We start from the raw sequence: 22,565 nt of genomic DNA on the forward strand, positions 1-22,565 counted from the left end.
CGATAAAAAATTAACTAATTTGTTTGTAACAATAGCCTGTATAATTTGATAATTTTTTCAATTCATATCAAATTAATAAAAATAGTATCTACAATCAAAGGAAACGTGTACAAACAAACAAAATTCTGTATAATTTTGTCAAATTTAATTTGGTTCATCACACATGACTGTTTTTGAAGTTAGTTTTTTATTTTGTAATGACATGGATCCCAAATACTGTAGACACAACATCTTTTTTACACAAGAATTGGGTAAATAATTGGCTTTTCAACACTGATAAATTATCATCTTTTTACTGATGAACTGTGAACTATATAAATTGTTGGCATCCAATGATTCAAACCTTTGACTTGGGGAGGATAACAATATTAGATGCATTATATTCACAGAAGTCCAGAAGAAAAACGTATTCACCCAGGACAAAGAAAAATAACTTCAAAATCCAAACATCTTTATAATTAGTCCATTTTAAGCAACTTATAATCTCTTCAAAATTTTCAACCCTCCGATATAATTTGGGATTGAAGAATTGATTAAGCAATTTCTAAGCACCCTTTTTACAGTTCCAATGAATAATTCCAGACTTTTCCAATGAAACACCTCCTAATCTAAGAACAGATAATGTCAGCTGTTTTATGAGTGTGACCCAAACATTCCTGAAAGATGGAAAGCACTGTGTAAGCACATTTCCTAACATTTCAGGTCATCCTTAAATTCATAATTTTAGCAGATTTTTGGCCCAAAAAGATGGAGCTTGTTCTCTAAGGGAACTGTTTGCAGTAAATGGATTCCTGTATGCTGTACAAGGAAACAGTTCCGTTCCTGCTTTCCTTTTGATAGTTTTGACAAATTAACTATTTGAAGCTTGAATGAATGGTTTGGAAGAAATTCTACTTTACTAAACCTAACTTTTAAATAACATGGTTTGCGATTGGACACTACGTGGTGACGGGATCCTTTTGAATGAACATTAGGTGGCTATCTCATCAACTCTAAAGCATTTATGGAAATAATATTAGAATAAGATTAAAAGTTTTAGTTTATCACAATCCAAGGTTCTAAAGCTATATATAGCCACAATTATATTATTATATATATATATATATATTTATCTATATAAGTAGAAGTAGCCCTGCCCTCATCATTTACCGTTTGCTGTTTACAATGGTCAAATGGTCCATTAGTGATTAAGTACAACTTGGACACTGTTGGATTTATCCAAAAGAGAAAGAGATCACTCATACATTAGATTATTACGAGGGCACAGCCATGTAACGAGGAATCATGAACATTTCTTTCATCTAATTTAACTTATATTTTAGTAAAGTTAAATTACTTTCTTTAAGTTTCTTTGTTTTCCAAGTCTACTTTTTTGTAACTACTTTCTATTTTAGTAATTTTATAAACTTTCTAGCTGTTTACAGCAAGATAAAGTAGATGGAGAATAAGTGAGTGTACAATTGGAGAAGGAAAGGTTTGGGGTTCAAACCTGGGCTTAATGCAAGCGCCAGGGGAGAGCTGATAGGAGTTGCTTCTCAAACCTCCCATGGAAGTAGCTTTTGGACATGCAAATACATGGCAACAACCAAGAAGAATTCTAGTTCTGCTATAGATATAAAGGAAAATGGTTTAACCGTGGATAAAATTGATCTTTAATTGCAGAGAGAGATTGTTTGCCACATGCAACATAGTTTAAAACCAAATAACAAAAAATCATCAAAGAAAATAGACTTAATTGTAGGTGGAAATTGTTACTTAAAAGTAACCACTGGTTAGGCTTCTAAGTAAGACCCTAAGACATCTCAATTTTGTCTAAAGCAAAAGAATACCACAAGAACATCAATAGTAGTTTTTTCCCAACTCTTCAGCAATTGGTAGAGCATTAGTGTCAGGAGATCCTTGATCAAAATCCAAGTTTAGAATTGCGATATGAAGCAAAAATAATTTTATTATGAATACCTACAAAGAAAGGTCAAATATTTAAGTGGAGCTCTATCAATCTAATTATTACAATTATAAATTTGTAGACAATAACTGATTGAGCTTATGCTTAAGTCTTAAAGAGCTTGATTCAATGCTTACTAACTTCCAAAATCATCAAATACACATCCAAATTAGCAACTATTTACTGCATTCAATAAATCTAGTGATCGTGTCAAATTCTAGAGGCAAAAATATTAGGATCGAGGATGAATACATTGATCATGAAGGACTATAAATATGATTAAGTTCACAACAAAACATAAAATTTCTTAAAAAATATTAAAAGCTTGAATAAGATGAATGCAACATGAAGTTCAATTCAAATTTAGATCAAAACTTAGCAGTTGTAAATATGGGTTAATGATGTATTAGACCAATTTTTCCATATCAAATAAAAGCTACAATAACTTTATCTAAACATAATATTACATGTCACCTAAACAGGACATCTACAAGCATTTTGGATGAAGTAATTTAAGTTTTCAACCATTAATTACTTAGATTCGAGGAAGATAGAATATTACAGAACCTTGTGGTCAAACTTGTACTAATAGCCAACAAGCAGTGTAAATTCTCCATCAGGTTCAAAAAAGATCACACATATCTTAATGCTCTTGAGTGCAGGTTTATTCAGAAGCTTCATGTTTATTGAGTGCAGGTTAGTAGCTTCAACCTTCACAAGTTCACAAAAATGGCAGGAATTAAACTAATCTGCCAAAAAATTCCATGAGATAAATCTACCTCTAGTGTACATATTTAATCACAAGAACAAGACAAGAATACAGATTCTAAGAAAAAATTTAAAAAAAAAATGAAGGAAAATGGGACTACTCAAAAACAAAGAAAAAGAATAAACATCTAAGAAAAAAACTACACATATCTAACACCAGATAAATACAAAATAGAAATTTGTAAGCTCACATATAGAGAGAGAAGGAGAGAGTACCCTTGGCGACACCCAAGAGAGAGTAACCATTTTTCTCGAAATGTCTCAAATCCAAGCGAGAGTTAGAGAGAGAGAGAGAGAGAGAGAGAGAGAGAGAGAGAGAGCATGATTGATAAAGTTAGATAAACTGACCGGTGTCGACGAGAAGACGGTGTTGGTGGAACCGATCGGAAATCCCGGTGAGAATGTTAAATCTAGAGAGAGAGAGAGAGAGAGTGGGGAAAGTGACGGAAAATTAGGAGCGGGGTGGAAAATTAGTCAAGTTTAAGGGAGAGAGATATTGTGTCAAACTCGTGTCACTGTAATAAGTTATTAAAGTGACTATATTTTGACAAGACTATTTTAGGCGACTAAAACTTGTGGGAAAAAGTCTTTAATTCTGGTCTACTCACAAGATCTCGAGTGAAATGAAAATATGTGTTATTTTCGGCTATATTAGTGTCATCAGAAATAAAAAGAGCCCAATCTGCTCTCTTTTTTTGTAGTGCCTACTCTATCGACACTGACCCAATGGTAACCATTTTTCTTTGGCAGCTTCACTTATCTATCAATATTCAATAACTTAACACTAAGTCCATAAATAGTATCAAGGCATTCTAATCAAACATATAGGTTGCCCCCTTCGTGACATGAATTATTGACGTGGTTCTTACTCTGATACCAATTGTAGAAAGTATAGGTCGGACTCCAAAAGATAGTGCAATAGGCAGGAAGGAGAGAAAGACTCATGATTCTCAGCCCGTTAAGACTATTCGGGCCTTGATCGGTGTTGTATATAGCCCCTGGCGGTGGTTCAGTATGACTGTATGGTATATGTCCATGCATCCATTTTACTGAACAATAAAAAAATGTAGAAAAAATAATGAGGCGAGGACATGCAGATTTATGTGGTTCGGCGTAATGCCTATGCTCATGGAGCTTTTGGGGAGGGGAGAATCCACTATAATATGATTATTTTATAGTTACTCATAGTCTCTTATCCTCACTGTACAATGGAGATTGCAGCTCTATCTTCTTGAGGAGATCTCATCCCTAAAGTCTATCACGTGAGGTTGAAGAAGCTAAAGGAGAAGTCGAAGTCCCTCCTGAGAAAGTTGAAATCAGCCTCTTTATCCTCTGCCCCTCCCTTACTTATCTCTCATCTTCTCTTCTTTACCATCACATCTCCACTTTTGCTCCTAACACCATTTTCTTTCCTTAGCTTTTTTCCCCCTCCTTCCATTTTTCTTTCTAATCACCTGAAGAGATCCTCCTGCTTGGGTTAGGCCGTGACCCCATTATGGGCATGGGATATTTTGTACCCTTTAGTTGCCCGCGATTCTTAAGTTCAATTTTCTCCTAAAAAAGGTCATGAGAAAAGATAAAATATGCAAGAGAGATGCAAAAGTCAGTAGCAATTTGTAGAAAAATAAGCCTTAGAGCGTGTCTTTGGTTGTTTGTTTCACTTGTGTTAAGTAATAAATATTTCCAAGCACAAGGCTAGGTAGGAGATTAGCTCTGCCGCATAAAGTGTGGGCGAGGAGCTTAGCTTTGGTGGGAGATGGGCTAGACTGCATAAGGTCCGAGCTCGGAGCTTGGCTGTAGCAGGAGATGTACTCTACTGCGTAAGGTGCAAACACATAGCTTAGCTTTTTATGCATGTGAGGGTGTTCAGGTAGTCAAGTGACTCTCCCACCTATTCTGGGTCTAAGGAGGCTGAGCAGTCCCTGACCTTTCCCACTTGTTGACTTGTTATAAAAATGGCAATAAGCTAGGTAGCTGAAAGACTGGACCTGTTTCTTTGCCGTGACGAAGGTTGAGCAGTTCATAAGACTGAAATCGCCTTTTTCCCATGAGGAATGTTGAGCAGTGAGGAAGACTAGACTTGTCTCGTTAACCCTCATAGCTGTGTGGGTGGTCAAGTAGTGTGTAAAACCAAACTCGCATTGTTCTCCTGGTGAAGGTCAAGTAGTGCGTAAGAATGGACTCACCTTGTTGTCCTAGTGGAGATCAAGCAGTGCATAAGACTGGACTTGCCTTGTTGTAGTAGTAAAGGTTGAGCAGTGTGTAGGACTAGACTCACCTAGTTGTAGACATGAGGGAGGCTGAGCAATTCATAAGACTGGACTGGCCTTATTGTCTTGGCAGAGCTCGAGCAATATGTAAGACTAGACTAACCTCATTGACCGTCGTAGACTTAAAGGAGGTCGAGCAATTCGTAAGACTAGACTTGCATGTCGTTTTTGAAAAGCGTATATTTATCCGAAGTTTTTGTTTCAATGGTGTTGGTGAATTTTTCTTCTCCGATGTAAATTGCTTTTAATGTTAGATTTTGATTGTTGTAACCCATGCAAAGTGGTAAGGTTGCTTGTCAACCCCTTGGGTCCACCTTAGGTGATTACCAAGCCCCTCGACTCGTTCCTATAGGTAACCTGCTCGAGGTGGTTGTAGAGCTCAGAGGCACATTGGCTGTGAAGGCTCATTCTCAATGGTGACTTGCTGGCAGCTTTTATGGCGCAAATGTAGACACCTAGCATTTGCTCGTGGAGATGTCATCCTAGGAGTAAGATCAAGTAGTACATACAACTAAACCAGCCTTGTTGTTTGTCCTAGTGGAGGTCCAGCAGCAAAATTAAACTAAACTTGCCCCATTGACTTGATGGAGGTCCAACAGTGTGTTAGACTAATCTCGCCCCGTTGACCCTCACAAATGTGAGGGAGTAAGTACTTGGGGTGCTTGACCATGCTACAAAAGCCAAAGTGGTTAGAGTAGATAATTCACAATCACAAGTGTGGGATTTGTGAACTTGATCTGTCCTGCAGGAGTATGATGAAGGTTTGAAGCACGCCAGTAGGGCCCATGGGTAGCCTTTTTTCGGTAATGGCGAAGGTCTCGGGTGCCCGTGTGCATGTTAATGTCAAGAAAACCATCTTAATGGAGACATGTTAAGTCATTCGAGCAATACCCATGTGGGGCTATATAACTGGTATTTCACACTACATGAGTCGATTTTGTTAGTGAAAATGAAATTCACATAAATTTAGAGAGAGACAAACCAAGGTGTTTTAGGCATTGTAGACAATTTTTGCTTAACTAAAATTGATGGCTTCAGGTTGTTGTTTTCTTCTCTTCCTTGCTCTTCTTTTGTACTCCTTTTTTTCCCCATTCTTCTTCTTCTTCTTCTTCTTCTTCTTCTTCTTCTTCTTCTTAATTCTTCTTCTTCAACTTTTCTTTTCTTTTTTATTCCTTTTTTTGTGTGGTTGAGATGTAAGCCTACCCGCGGCTTTTAATTGTGTGGTTTTGGGGGGCAGCTTTGGCAGTAGAAAATTCAGGTAGCGGTGTGGCTATGCCTGTTAGCCGAGATGGGTTGGCTCAGTGCATGGCATGATGTAGTACCAAAGGTGATGCCATGCAGCTACATAGCCACGGCGTTGGTGCATGCAGCTCAGGTAGCCATGACGTTCGTGATGCCCATGCAAGCAAGTGGCTTGGCCAGGACATGTACACCTATCTTCATGGTCGTGGTGTTAGATGAACTATAGAGCACCTCGCTGGCAGCAGATGTTGCCGGTGGCCCTGGTGCTTAACTCCGATGAGGCCATGGGGCTCATAGTAGTTTGTTGTGAGCTTGCTGTAAGTATGCTATGTGTTCACGTCGTGTGAGGCTGGGGGCCATGGTTTGCCTACCGCAGTGGTAGGGTGGTCACTGCTAAGCTGGCAGAAGACACCATGTATCTAAGTGGTGACTGTCGACAGGAATAAGGGACTCACTATAGTTTGCTTTGAGCCTTCCACAAGTCCCCATGCATTGGACACGAGGCTATGGGCTACCATGGGACAGCCCTTGAGTTGACAGACAGTCCAAGTGGTGATTGTTGGTGGGAACAAGGGGCTCATAGTGGTTGGCCGCAAGCTTATCGTTACAAGCTACATGTTCATGTCATATGAGACCGCAATCCACCATTTGCCAATTGCAGTGGTCAGGGACCACACCGGTATGGACAGACAATATATACTACAAAAAAAGAAAAATTTGCCGGCGTTGGTTATGCACCGGCAACTGTCCAAAAAAACGCCACTAATTAATTAGCGGCATTTTTCTATCGACGTAACCATCCACCGGTATTGGAGGGTTGCTATTTCCATGTTCCGGCATTTGCGCAAACACCGGTATTTATAAATCTCATTAGTGGCGTTTGTATACAATTTAGCAGCATTCTTAAAATGCCACCAGAATACCTGCATTAACAGCGTTTCTTGAAACGGCGCGACTTTATCGTTGTCATCCCCTTGCATAAACTAGCGACGTTACCATAAACGCCGTTGCTACTACATTGCTGATGTATCATAAAATTGACAGCATTTATTTAAATGCCACTAATAGTACGTTGGCGGCGGCTTAAATAAATTATGACGTTTATCTGAATACCGCCACTAATTAAAATAACGACGTTACCATAAACGCCACCATGAGTACATTGCCACCGCATTGCATAAATTAATGGCGTAATGTAAATGCCGCCACTAGTTCATTGCCGGCACATTATTTTAAATTAACAACATTAATATAAACGCCACTACGAATACGTTATTGACTCATTGCATTAATTAACGGCATTTAGAACACACCAATAATATAATATACATAATAAAAAATATAATTTATAAATTAATAATAAATAAGATGTAATGGGTCATTATTCATATAATAAAAAAAATTACAAATCAAATCATATGAAAATTCTTCTTCATGGATAATTTTTCTTCTTCACATTGTGTTTGTCATTAGCAATTAGGAAGGTTTTATGGCCATGAACACAAAACAGAAGTTAGAAACGTGAGCATCAATAAAAACTTCCCTTTTAGATAAGTAAGAGTCAATAAAACTTTAACGTTGAAGGGAATCTAGATCCATCTCATACAAATAGATAGATGACAATAACTGAAGCACAACTTGGTTTGTCCCTTTAAGATTTGCACACCTCTACAAGTTCATGATACAAAATCCTCATCCCAAAGAAACCATGGAAAAAATCAATAACTTATAATATTCAGCCCCTGTGTCTTCGTTTATTTTGGAACCATTGTGTGATCAAGTCGAGTCATTAACTGCAAACTAATCTGCCAGTTTCAAGAATTCTGGAACCATCAAGAATATCCACCTTGACAGCATGAGCGAGTCTTTTATTTTGAAAGGTCTGCAGGAAAGTCTATATCATTAGTAAGGTGCAACAAAATAATTATTAGATGCAGAGTCTGATTGCTGAGAAGACACAGAAGAGAAAACTAAGATTCCAACAAAACCAAAACATACATAAAGGTGACAATAAAACACAATGAAATGCCAGTTATAAGGTAAACTCACTTGCATGAGCGTGTTCAAGACATATTTGCAAGACCGTGACGATGCTCCAGTCAGACTGAAGTCAAAAGTAGTAGCCACCTATTATAAAGGAAAAAAAAAGACAGGGATAGATAAGATTTTAAAGACAATAATATTTTATTAACAATACTTAATTATTATTTACCATGATGAAAGAAATGGGGGAGTGATAGTGATCATCTAAAGAGACATAAATGTAATTGCCTTATTTGCCAAGCATGAAACCAGACTATCTGCATCCTTCACAAGTTCATCCATTGCACTGCCATCTGGATCACTAGTGGCCTGTGCTAACTCATGACACACAACTTTCATTCCTTCAACAGACTGCAAAAGACACATTAACACTAAAATTACATGCATATACATATATATATATATATATATATATATTTTAAGAGAATGGGCCCATGAATGACCTTAGTTTGCAGACCTCGTTTGAGAACACAAACCATCTCATCTGATTATTTCTTCCCCAAAAATCATCCAAACACAAACACTTTTCAATTTCAAATCTTGAACTTTTTCATTTGATCATTACAATTTTTCCAAACTTCCAAACAAAACAATAAAACAATTCAACCTTTTCAAATTACAAAACAAAAATTATATTGTAACAATATTGTTTATAATATTTTTATTCAAGTTTTTCTCTCTTCTTTCCCAAAACTCAATAAAACATCTTAACTCAACTTATTTCACTACTTTTCACAAACCATTTAACTACTATTCACAGATTTCTCATCTCAACACATTCCCCAAACGAGGCCTAAACCTTGTTGCAGAAATACAGCTTCCAATTAGACAGACAGTAGACTAAACAATAGGCATAATCAATAATATGATTATATAATACAAGTATCACTGCAATATATATATTTTTTTTTATAAGTTCACCGTGATACTTTTTAACGACATTTATTTTCAATAGAGAACATTTTCTATTTTCCAACTCAAAATCATAATGACAACTTCCAAAAATGAATGAATCAATCGACACATCTATAACAAGCTTATCATAACATGTGTGTCAACATGTACAAAAATCAAATATCTTGGTTTGGCTGATGATGATTTTCCCCACTGAAGAAGTAAAAATGTCAACACACAAGATAAGCTGCACACCTGCTCAGGAGTACCAAAGGAAATAATGTCCAAAGCTTCGTTCTAGTCCGCGGGACCATTGGCACTTGGAAGAGCATGGGGTGCCAGATGTCTGTCCATTTGTTCAGTATGACCGTAGTTTTTCCTGAGACTAAGAGATATTAAGACCATGACAGAAATACACTGTACATAACAAAATAGAGTTTAAAGAATTTAAAAGTCAAGTATCTATTGTACCCTGTATGTATTGTTCCTGAAACATTTCAATGAACAAACTCTTCAAGTAGCACTATTGCTCAAGAAAAATAATGGACAGCATCAATTGTTCTGCACTCCAAGAGAGAGATATCTTTATCCTACTACAACCATCCTAACAAGTGTGCAAATGCAGTCATTATAAACACAATGCAATGAAAATTTTTTTTGGTAAGCTAGCCACAACTATTTAACTAAAAACTCTTTCAAAAAGATAGAGACCTGGCACTCAAATCCCAAGACTTTTTTTTTTTTTAATTTCTGATAATACAGAACCATAGTAGCTCTTAGATACACAAGTACATAGTTGTAATTTTACAACACATTATCACCTATGAATCATTAGCATACTCATCTGACAGCAAAATACGTCATTCTAGATTTTTCTTAGGTTTGCATGTGTAAGTCTTTCTAAAGATTACATTTTTATGTTTCCTACAAGTAATCAATTGTATAGCCCTATAACTCTCATTGACTAGCCAATTTAATTTCTATGTATCAAATTCTTTTCATTCATAGCAGTTTCTCAAGCATATAGTACCTTATTACAAACCAATAGAAAAGACAAAAGAAATTACAGCAATCACACGTATGCCACCACCCGCAATTCTCTATCCAATGTTAAACAGGGCTAGAAGCTATCACCAACCCAGCACCAACGAATCAATTGAGAGGAAGCATTTTATGCATTTTGAAATAATAAAATTGACCTAAAGAATGGCATCTTCAATTTTCTTTTGTGCTTCAACATCAAAAGGATATGCATAAAGAAGGGCCTATATCACAAAATAAAAGGATGTATATATCAGTTCCTTACCTATAAAAAAACAATGTGGCCATGGGAAGGCTTCGTGTTATGGGGGACCAAACCCATAGTTATTAATGATATCCTCACACTGCACAACCACCACCTTTTGCCCATTCAGCAGCGTCCACCTTACAAAGAAAGGCATATAGAAGGGAGATAAAGAGAGAGCAAGAGAGATGGACTTACCGCTACCGGAGGAATGAGAGCAACAGCGTGGTGATTTTCGGCAATGGGACGAGCTTAGAGGGGTGGGGGCTAGTGGTTTGTTTGTAGAGAGAAGAAAAAAAGTAGGGAGGTGCTGAAGGAGATGAGGAAAAACTTTTGTTTTAGGGTTTGGGGGTATGGGCTATAATTTAGGCGGGCATGTGGGATTTTCTTATATGCGCGCCAGCCTTTTTTTTGGAAAGATTTAATGAGTGAGTTTGGACATTAAAAAATATATATGTTTAAATTTCAACCATTCAAAAAGATTGGTTGTGTTTAGCTATATAAAATTCTTATCTCAAATTTAAAATTCTTATTTCATCAATATAATTTTTTCAAATTTTCATCTAAAATATAATAAATAATTCAACTTTTTCAAATCCTAAAACAATAATAATAATATTTTAATATTTTATTTTAAAACTCGAAATTTTCATCTCAAAATTCTCAAGTGGCCAAACTGAACATAAATGCATTTGAACAGAAACTATCAATGTTGGAAGGATATTTGTGAATTGAAAAATACAATGGCGCATTTTATTGATCAAAAATTTACCATCGTAAAATTAATCAATTGTCGACATTTGTTTAAACGCTGTCAAAGCTATATATTATTTTCGGCGTAACAATATAAATGCCGGAAAACTCAATAATTTCCTGGCGTAAAATTGATTAATTTTTGACATTTTTTTAAATGCCACCAATGCTATACATTATTACCGGCGTAATAATATAAATACCGGGAACCTACAAATTTACCAGCATATAATTGATATATTTTCAGAGTTTCTATAAACGCCACCAAAACTATATATTATTACCAGCATAATAATATAAATGCTAGAAATCTTAATAATTTACTGGTATAAAAATTAAGCGCCGGTAATAAAATATTGTTACTGGCGTATAAACAAATGCAGATAATATAAACGCTGGCAATTCGTAATTTTTTTGTAGTTAATAACTGTGGGCCACAGGGTGGCAGACGGTGCCCTCCCCTGGTCGAGCCACAGTTGGGCCAAGCTACTATCTCACTTGTAAGGGGAGGTGAACTGTTCACAGTCCCCATGTGGCCGTGGCAACAGCCGTCAGAAACTGCCAATGGTCTCATGTAACGTGCACTCGTGGTGCACTTTGCATGCACAATGGGACATACATGGCAATGTTCATGCCATGGACGGCCACCACGTTTCACCAGTGCATTGTTTGCAGTACTTATTTTTTTTTTTTATATTTGCAATTTTTTTTATATACAATGTAAAATAATTCAGTCTTATACACAAAATAAAAATTTATAAGCCAATTAAAAATTAAAAATAAAATCAAAATATGAAAAAATTGGTTTAAAAATATTTTCAAGATATTTTTTAGAAGAAAATGAAATATATATGTTTTAAATGATGAACAATAAGAAGAATTTGCTTACATGTTAAAAATCAAAGTAAAAGAAAATATATGAGAGCTTCAATTTATCTCTCACACATAAAACTGGCTCTTAATTCTGTCAAATTGTTAAGGAGCGAGACTTACAATATGGCCTTACATCACATGTTGTGCCCGCTGCCCACTCTTACAAATTTTATATGACATATCTTCCGCAACCGCAACCGCAACCATCCTAACCTGAAAAATAAATAAACAAATTAAAAGAAAAAAGAAAGAGAAGAGAGGACAATGTGTCCCATTCCTTCAACGTGCACAGCGATAATCCCCATTGACTTGGCATAAAGCGATCGAGTCCTTGCATATTACATCATAGGATCCAACAAAATTCACAACAATAGTTCGTTTTCATGGACCCATGCCATTTGTGGAAGAGGTCAATCAGTGGAATTTCAAGGACGATAGTATTCGATATACCAGTAGTGGCAGCACACGTGGGTAGGCAGGTAAGGCGCACCCTTGTCTTACGCCCCAAACATGAATAGACCCCCAATACTCAAACATTCATGTTAAGACTTAATTAAATGAAAATGCTGAAAAACATAGTAATTTGATAATTAGCATAACAGATATAAGATTAAATTGTAGCCATACAAGCTGGCCAAAATAAGTCATGGTTTATATAGGGAAAGAAAGCTTAAATATTACACCAAAAAATATTGTTACTTAAAATTGGCAAAATTTTCAAACAGACGCGCGGATATAAGAGATCAAAGTGCTAAAATAATTTTGCAGAAAAGTAGCTTATAAGTTGTAATAAAAAATTCATAACAAGATACAACAAATAAATAGATAAATTGTGTATATATAATAGTAAAATATTAATAAATATAAAGTCGACATTCAATCTCGTATGAATCGATCCGAATCTTATACGAATTTAGTCATTAAAAGTTCATTATAATTTTGTGTTTATGAATAACTTACTTAATATGTCTCATCACGTCAATTTTCACTGTCTTCATCGACCGCCATTCACTTGGCCTATCTAATTAATTTTTGTTTTTTATTTTTATAGAAAAGATCAAACTTCATTGAAGATAAATGATTACGTATATTTATCAAACCAAGTTGTTTGAAAAAAAAAACAAAAAATTCTGGAATACAATCTTCTAACATATGAATAAATTAATTACAGACATTTATGATATACTTTACAAGTGGCAGTTCAACGACCACATGGTTTGATGGTTGTACATAACTTTTAAGAAATTTATAATTTTAAAGAAATGGTTGAGTAATTAGAGAAGATAAAAACTTTTTGAATATATAATAATAGTAAAATAATTTATAAATAGTAATCAAATAATTTGAATTAAATAAAATATTTTAATAAATTTTAATAAATGAGAGATAAATGTTGAATAAAAATATTATAAAATTATAAATTGATTTCAATTTAATTTTTTAATATTTTTTTAAATTTTAAAAAATTTGTATTTCTTTATGTTTTATTTAAAAGTTTCAAAAAATTGTAATGATTAATAGATGAAAAAGTTAATCATTTAAAATTAAAAAATATTTTGTATTTAAATAATAGTTGAGAACTTAATTATAAAAAAAAAAATTAAATGAGATGAGATAAAATTATCTCTATTCCCAAATTACATGGCCTTACTCTCCTTGAATATTTTCTGAATATTTTCTTAACGACGCAACGACTAGTAATACACATTAGAGTAATTATAAGCTGACATTCGGCATTTCATTGAACAAATATAAAAATAAAATAAATGAAAAAACTTTTTAAAATTTAAAATTGCAAAAAACAACAAAATTTAAAATAAAACCCAAACATGGTACAGTCAGGACTATGGGACGATCGATAGGCAGAATGACTATAAAAACAGAGGTCTTCTACTCCTATGGACAATGGTTCAATGTCCTGAAATTTCTTTAAAAAATTTGGCATTTACCAAGTGTTTGACTTCGAATTCGAATATGGATTCACCTTAAATTAGTTAGCTGCTGAAAAATGCATTCAATTCTCCAATAGGGTTAAACTCTGACTTGAGGGAGCTACAGCAGCTTCGTCGAACCCTCTCATATCCAGTTCTTAGTAAATAAAGTACTACTACTATGATTGCACAACAGCACCTGAACCACACCGCTGCCGCTGCCTTTGCTTTGGAGCACACCTTCTATGCTAAATATGTACTCACCTATGCTCTTGCAACTATTAAGGAAGATATCAAAGATCTGTCACCATATCAAATCAAAGCCAAAAATTAGCAGCAAATCTGTTTATCAGTAAATCAAGGGACGTAAATGCTGTAAATTTCATTAGCTATGTAAATGCTCTTTATTTCCATAGATAGCTTGTTTCTATAGATAGATCATCAAACCTGTATTTAAACATGTTATGTGAATAACAGATTATTGTTTGAGAATAAAAACAGAGTAGTGTTTTTCCTCTATATGGTATCCGTAGAGCCAGGCCTCTAACGGGATTTTTTTTTTTTTCCATCCTTTTTCCAGTCATGACTGACACTCCTCAATCCTCTCCTTCTGAACCACAAATCATCACTATCAATCCCGCCACCACTATTAATGAAAAGCTTACCCCTGATACTTTTCCACAATGGCGAGCACAATTTGAAGCTTTGCTCATTGGTTACGATCTCATGGATTTTGTCATCGGAAATCGTCCATGTCCAGCCATTGATGCAACCAACTCTGCTGCCTCTAAAGCCGCGCACTCCCACTGGGTGCATCAAGATAAACTCCTTCTTCATGCTCTTCTTGCTTCAACTTCCACAACAATCACCCCTCTTCTTGCCTCCTGTAAAACATCTCAGCAGGCTTGGTCCCTTCTCACCTGGCTTTATGCGGGTAAATCTCGCTCCCGGGCACTACAACTCAAGGAAAATTTAACCTTGAGTTCCTGTGGTAGCAAATCTGTCACCGAATTTCTCCAAAGCATCAAGATGATTGCTAATGAACTTGCAATCATAGATCATCCTGTTTCGGATGATGATTTAACTCTTTACATTTTAAATGGCCTTGGACCCAAATTTTGTGAGATCGCAGCACCCATTCGCACCGAAATTCATGACTTGCTGGTTGGTCATGAAAACTACATCCGTCGATTAGAAACACAATCGGCAACTCTGATAGCTACTGCAAATTATACTCATCGGAAAGGAGGAACAATTGGAAATGCTGGGTCTTCTTCACAGAAGTATTTCTCCTTTGCCCCTCAGGGCGTGGCAAGCGTGGGCCATCTGATTTGGGCTTCAAGAAATATAAAGCCCAAATGTCAACTATGCAACCAAATGGGCCACACGGCTAGAAATTGCTTCAAGTTTAATTTAACTAAAATCACAGCAAATTGTGCTACGTCCTCTCAATGAAAGAATAAAAAATGGCTTGTTGATTCTGCAGCATCCCACAATATGACCACTGACCTCTCCAATCTTTCCATCCATTCGGAATATGACGACACTGATGAAGTGGTAATCGGTGATGGTTCAGGTTTGCCTGTATCTCATGTTGGTTCATTATCCTTTACATCTTCTAATCGTGTTTCTCATTTACATGATACTCTTTGCATTCCCACCATTAAAAAAAATCTTGTCTCCATTCATAATTTCACCAAACATAACAATGTCTATTTAGAATTTCATCCCTCTTATTTCTTGGTGAAGGATCGGATCACAGGGGCAACACTTCTCAAAGGTGATTGTGAATATGGAGTGTACCCACTACCAGAATCTTTGGCCACGGCTTCTCAAAAAGTTGTTGCTTATGTTCATGAACGTACCACACCACTGATGGTTGGCATAAAAGACTTGGTCATCTCTCGTCAAAAATTGTTAATCATGTTATTCGTACCTTCTCTTTACCCACAAAAAATAATGAGCACTCATCTCTCTGTAGTTCATGCTCTCTAAATAAATCTCATCGTCAACCTGTCAATTCTCATGGCTTAACTAGCAATGCTCCATTAGAATTAATTTATTCCGATGTTTGAGGACCCGCTCATGATATTGGTATTGATGGTTCAAAATATTACATTATTTTTGTTGACCATTTTACCAAATACATTTGGCTCTATACTATGCTTAATAAATCAAGTGTCCAAACTATTTTTCCACAATTTCGACATCTTGTGGAAAACATATTTAACAAAAAAATCAAGAGCTTCTATTCGGACAATGGTGGTGAATACATAGGGTTAAAATCCTATCTATCTGTCCATGGCATTGCTCACTATACAACTGCTCCACACACTCCACAGCAAAATGGCATGTTTGAAAGACGACATCGTCATCTTGTTGAAACTGGGCTCACAATTCTCACGGATGCTCACATGCCTTGTTCATTTTGGCCCTATGCTTTCCAAGCTGTTGCCTATCTTATCAATCGAATGCCGAGTTCAATCTCACAAAATAAATCTCCATTTGAGTATCTGTTTAACCAAGTACCAAATTACTTGAAACTTAAAAAATTCGGTTGCTTGTGCTACCCGTTTACTCAGCCCTATAACAGTAGTAAGTTGGGGCCCAAAGCCACAGCATGCGTATTTCTGGGCTACTCCCTTTCACAAAATGCATACTTATGCATGGAGCCCAATACGCACCGTATCTACTCTTCTCGGCATCGACTCCTTCTCAGGTAAATATCCCTTCCCCATCACCTGTGATTGTGCAAGAAATTAATTCTATTTCTATTTCTGAAAACAATGAATCTACTCCTGCACAAATTGAGCCCGTGATAAACTCCCCTGTTGATTTGCGTACCCATCGTAAGGTAACCCGTTCCATGAATAATATTTACCAACCAAAAAGATCTTTTTTGGTTACAAAGCATCCCCTTCCTCCATCATTAGAACCCAACTTGGTTTCTAAGGCCATCTTTGACCCAAGATGGCGTGAAGCCATGTCCTTGGAATTAACTGTTCTCATGAGTCATAATACATGGCAACTTGTGCCCCCACCAAAAGGATGTAATATCATTAGATGCAAGTGGGTATTTCGGGTCAAACGACATGCGGATGGTTCAATTGCTCGGTTCAAAGCCCGACTTGTGGCAAAGGGCTTTAATCAGAGGCCTCATTTGGATTACAAAGAGACTTTTAGCCCTATGGTTAAACCTGTTACAATTAGAACTGTGTTATCTATTGCTGTTATGCAGGGTTGGTCAATCAGACAATTAGATGTCAACAATGCTTTTCTGAATAGCCATCTTACTAAGAAAGTTTTCATGAAACAACCTCCAGGCTTTAGGGACTCAGATAAACCGGAGTATGTATGCTATCTTACTAAGGCCATATATGGCCTTAAACAAGCACCTCGTGCTTGGTTTTCAGCTCTCAAATAGGCCATGCTTGAGTTTGGTTTTCTAAATGCAAAATCTGATTCCTCTCTATTTGTGTATCATCGTGAGTCTGTTCTTGCTTACTGTCTCGTGTATGTTGATGACTTGGTAATTACTGGAAACCATTCAATATTTGTGGATCGAATAGTTGATCAGCTTGGTAAAAAATTTTCTCTCAAAGATTTGGGGTCACTACATTTCTTTCTCGGTATAGAAGTCATACCAACCAAAAATGGACTGTTTCTAAGTCAACAAAAATACATCTGAGAGCTCCTTGAAAGAACTAGTATGGAGGGTGCCAAAGATGTCACCACACCTCTGTCCACCTCAACTTCCTTAAAACTTGATGATGGCTCTCCCTCCTTTGATGCCACCGAATATAGAAGAGTTATTGGTGGACTGCAATATCTCTCCTTGACCAGGCCTGACATCAGCTTTGCAGTCAACAAACTCTCTTAGTTCATGCACTCTCCCACTACAACTCACTGGACAGCCACTAAGCGACTACTGCGATATCTAAAAAATACAATTTTTCATGGCATCACCATCAGTCGAGCAACCTCTCCATCTATTTTATGTTACTCGGATTTAGACTAGGCAGGTAGTTTGGACAATAGAAGTTCAACTTCAGCATATCTAGTGCTACTTGGCTCAACCCCTATCTCATGGAGCTCAAAAAAACAACGTTCGATTGCACGCTCTTCCACCGAGGTTGAATATCGAGCCTTGGCCACAGCTACTACCGAGTGTATGTGGATTGTTTCTCTTCTTCATGAACTCAAGTTTCCCCTCAAAACTTCTCCCCTACTGTTATGTGATAATTTGGGTGCAACTCAACTCAGCTTCAATCCTGTTCAGCACTCGAGAATGAAACATATCCAAATTGATCTTCATTTTGTTCGTGACTTGGTTCAGAAACATGTGCTCAATGTCCGTCATGTTCATACAAATGATCAACTTGCTGATTTATTGACCAAGCCACTCTCCCGGCAACGTACAGATCATCTCAAGAACAAGATCGGTCTTACTGACGGCAGCCCGTTCTTGTGGGGGCGTATTAAGGAAGATATCAAAGATCTGTCACCATATCAAATCAAAGCCAAAAATTAGCAGCAAATCAGTTTATCAGTAAATCAAGGGACGTAAATGCTGTAAATTTCATTAGCTATGTAAATGCTCTTTATTTCCATAGATAGCTTGTTTCTATAGATAGATCATCAAACCTGTATTTAAACATGTTATGTGAATAACAGATTATTGTTTGAGAATAAAAATAGAGTAGTGTTTTTCCTCTATAGCAACAAGCTCCTGCCAATCGACTTAATTTACGCAATGCTAGATAAGTAATAGGAGGACTACAAAATTCAAGTGATCAGTTTCGTTTTCATGGGACCTATGCAATTTATTAATTATGGGTTATGTCATGAATCAGGGACATAGCAAGAACTCGATCATCCGTTGTGCATTAACGTACTTGCCATTTATTTGGCCACAATGAGAGTCCGAGCATCTGGTGCCATAATTCACAAAATTGATCAATTCATGAGAATATTCCATCGGTCACATAAATTTGGAGATATTTTTTTTCCCATGAACTAGAATTCATGCATTAAATGATTTGACAAATCACGTGTATAGCTGGCTATCTTATAATCTTATAGTATTTAATTACTGCATATATAGTGTAAGAGAGCATTTTAGTGCACCTGTAAATTAATTACTTTTAATTACAATCATGCTATCTTTGAACGAGTTCATGTAATATATCACTACAAAAAAAGGTCATTTCCGGCTACCAAAGTCGCCGAAAATAATCTTGACTTTAGCCACTATTAATTATTACCGGCAATTTCTAGTTGCCACTAAATAGCTGCTATTAAAGAGCCAAGTAAAGATTTTTCCGGCTACTTTGAGAATTGCCACAAATACACATTATTTCCGACAATAATAATAGCCACAAACGTCACAAAATTTTGTCGCAAAAATTTTTGCCAAGATCATCATCCATCACCAAAATTATTTCCGGCTATATATTTTTGACCGAAAAAAAAAATAAAAATTGTGGCTACTTTTTGAAAGCCGGAAATAGATGCTAACATGTTGGAAGTGGCTAATTTTATTGCGGCGGACTGTATGCGCCGGAAATAGTTGTAAATTTTATTCCGGCGGAATATTTTTGCCAGAAATGTTTGAAACCTAAATATGTTCTTTTGGTTCATACGTTGTTTTTTCCCTGCTATTTATTCCCTTTATGATGCTTATTAATAAATTAAAAAATGCTACATTTGGAGATTTGGTTTTTGCTTGCAACATCATTCATATAACCTCAAAAATATATATTTGAAATTCACCACTGCCATTGTTTTAAGTTTTACATAATACCATTCAACATATCACAATGGAATATAAATTTACAAGTAAATTTTTTCTATATGGGTTTAACTTTGATTCCATCGATCTTTGACAGCTTCTGAAATGTTTTTACTCTATTTCTTGATATCTTGGTTCAATCCTATGAGAAACAAGAACAAATACGCAATCATGAGATTCTAGACTTATATTAACCACTATAAACAAAAAAGTTACAGGAAAGATCATCACTTTATGAAATTCTACACAAACATAAACCTAATATCAATGACAAAAGGAGATTAAGCTTACAAATAAGCTATGAGCACCCCTCAATCATAAAATCACACAAACTATGCAGCCTACACTGAAACAACATCACCAACAAGCAATATTGATTAAAAGCTGGTTTTTTTAAACATGAATGAGGACACATAGATATAGACATATAAATAGCCATCTAGTCCTACGTACCTAGCTAGGCTTTATCTAATGAATAAATGTGCCAAACCATCAAAACAGTACTAAAGCAACAGATCAAGGCACGAGTACACTATTCACAAGATAGAGTCAAACAGGCTATTAGGCAGGTGTATTCCCACTGTGAATGTAGATCAACTACTTTCTACGTACTCACCTAGCTACCACATGATCACTAATGGCTGCATGTCGCATAGAATATGTACGAGGCACTTTTGCATATTGAAAATGATAGGATTTAGGAAAAAGTTGCAGTATACCCAATTAGTGTATAAAAAAAGACTATTACTATCCATGGGTGCTTCCAACTAGATGGCTGCACTTGACATTATAATAGCAACTCTCAATGGGACCTTATACGTGCATATCATACTGAATATGCAACAACCACATGTACACATACATGCAGCCTACACTGAAACTTAATAACAAGCAATATTAATTAAAAGAACATGTTGTTATTCAATTAGAGGGTTCCTAAGAGAATGGCGTCAGTCATCAACCCATTAATTTATGCGTGCATAAATCAAAACAACTACTGCCTCTACCTTCATAAAATTGGACTGCTGTGATAATGAAAGAGTGCAAAAATCGAAAACAAAATAATAAAAAAACAAGAAACTTTTTCATTGAAAGAAGATTAAGCTTTAAGTCCAACATTAGTCACAAATACGCAATGCAATTCAAAATAGTTTTGAGTTAAGCCAAAAAACGTTACTCTAACAAGCAATGTTAAATACTCTATGAGGGAGGAGTAGTATTAGTTGCTAGGTTTCTATGAGGGAGCATAACAAGCAGAGTTAAATACTCTTTACACAAGCCACATGCATTCAACTATAATTAGGGTACACTTTCATTAGTAGTATCGATAAAATATTAATTTTGTTGCTGTCCCAATTAATGCTTTGTTGATGGGTAATACACAAAGAAGATATACATACACAATATGGCTAAATAACACAAGTACAATATGGTTAAATTAATTCTAAGAATATGACACTTACTTTGAGAATAGATATCCTTCAACGTCAAAGATGACATCTGCAATCTCTATGTCTAAGGAATTAGTTTCCTGATCCTCAAAGATTAGGAGCAATATACTTCTATTACATTCTATTCAAGAAAATTGTTTGCAGCAGACAAAAACAAATGAACTGCACAGACCTGATGAAAAACTATAGAAAAGAATAGTTCTATAGAAGCAATCTATAGAAAACATTGGGGATAGAACCAATCGTGAGGGCATTCCATTTAACAATCTTTTAGGCTTTCAAAAGTCGCACAGGACCACAATAATAACAATCAGCAGGGGAAGTAATATGCTGAATTCATATGTCATTTGAAATATCCAAGTTTAGGTTGCTAGCAAACATCTTGTTTCTATCCATATTGAAGAAGGCCATACAACCACTGCGAGATAATATTAATTAATGTTATCCCGAAGAATGATCCCCGCCTAAGGCGAGCAAGCAATAGACTAAATAAATAAGAACTGCAGAAAAAAAATAGAAAACAAAAATAAGAAAGAAAGATCAACTACATGGTAATATTTGGATCTAAAAACCCTACTAATTTTAAGTACTATGTAGAAGTACACAAGACCAAAGCTACTGCATGGAGAGGAGAGCCCCCATTATGGGGATAAAGAACATACGAAAGTTGGCAGCATCTTCTTGGTTAATTCCCACTGTAAGAACTGCAACATCTGTTAGAAAATGAGCTAAGAGAATTGTTGTAAAAACAGATATTACCATTTCAAAGATACGGGCAAAGCTGCCCCCGTTATTTATTTTTTGGCCCTGACCATCTTATCTTTTCTTCTTCTTCTTCTTCTTCTTATTCTACCTTATCTGTTATTATTTTTGAGCTTATAATAATCTTGCTTTCCAGACATAAAACTATTGGGTACGTACTTATAGAATATGAATAATATGGTTGCTAGATTTATACCTAGATTTTATAAAAACAAGTTTAATAAGACCGGTTTAGAACAAACATTTCTGGTTTTTATTTTATCACTAAATATCATATAATTTAAAATTTTATGGTGGAGGAAACAAAATCGTGGTAACAATGAATCAAACAAATGACCAGACTAAAAATAAAACCATATCCAAATACCACCAACGAACCCATCATACTTACCAACCTACCTCCTACACTTCCTGATATATGATCATGAAAAAACTCCCTTATCCAATCTAATAATCCCTCTAATGAACCAAGAGCCAGTTTCTCCTTGAGCGCCCCTTTTAGCTAGACCATCAGCTACTGCATTGACTTCTCTATAAACATGAGCTAGACATAAATT

At 35.7% G+C, this 22,565-nt stretch overlaps 1 long non-coding RNA gene across 4 annotated transcripts; it reads right to left on the bottom strand.

The window, feature by feature from the left end:
• Nucleotides 1-7,753: 7,753 nt before the first annotated feature.
• On the bottom strand, nt 7,754-10,838 carry LOC122314604. Of its 4 annotated transcripts, none has more exons than XR_006243834.1 (7): nt 10,646-10,838; nt 10,469-10,547; nt 9,634-9,766; nt 9,418-9,541; nt 8,438-8,619; nt 8,275-8,352; nt 7,754-8,107 (listed from the first exon to the last, which is right to left on the bottom strand). It is a non-coding gene; the product is annotated as an uncharacterized LOC122314604 (long non-coding RNA). The 4 variants fall into 4 exon arrangements; XR_006243840.1 differs by having other exon boundaries at nt 9,634-9,723; nt 10,646-10,836; XR_006243828.1 differs by lacking the exon at nt 9,634-9,766 and having other exon boundaries at nt 9,418-9,547; nt 10,646-10,833.
• Nucleotides 10,839-22,565: the final 11,727 nt, after the last annotated feature.

This window comes from Carya illinoinensis, chromosome 1 (genome assembly GCF_018687715.1).
Source record: "Carya illinoinensis cultivar Pawnee chromosome 1, C.illinoinensisPawnee_v1, whole genome shotgun sequence".
Taxonomy (NCBI): domain Eukaryota; kingdom Viridiplantae; phylum Streptophyta; class Magnoliopsida; order Fagales; family Juglandaceae; genus Carya; species Carya illinoinensis.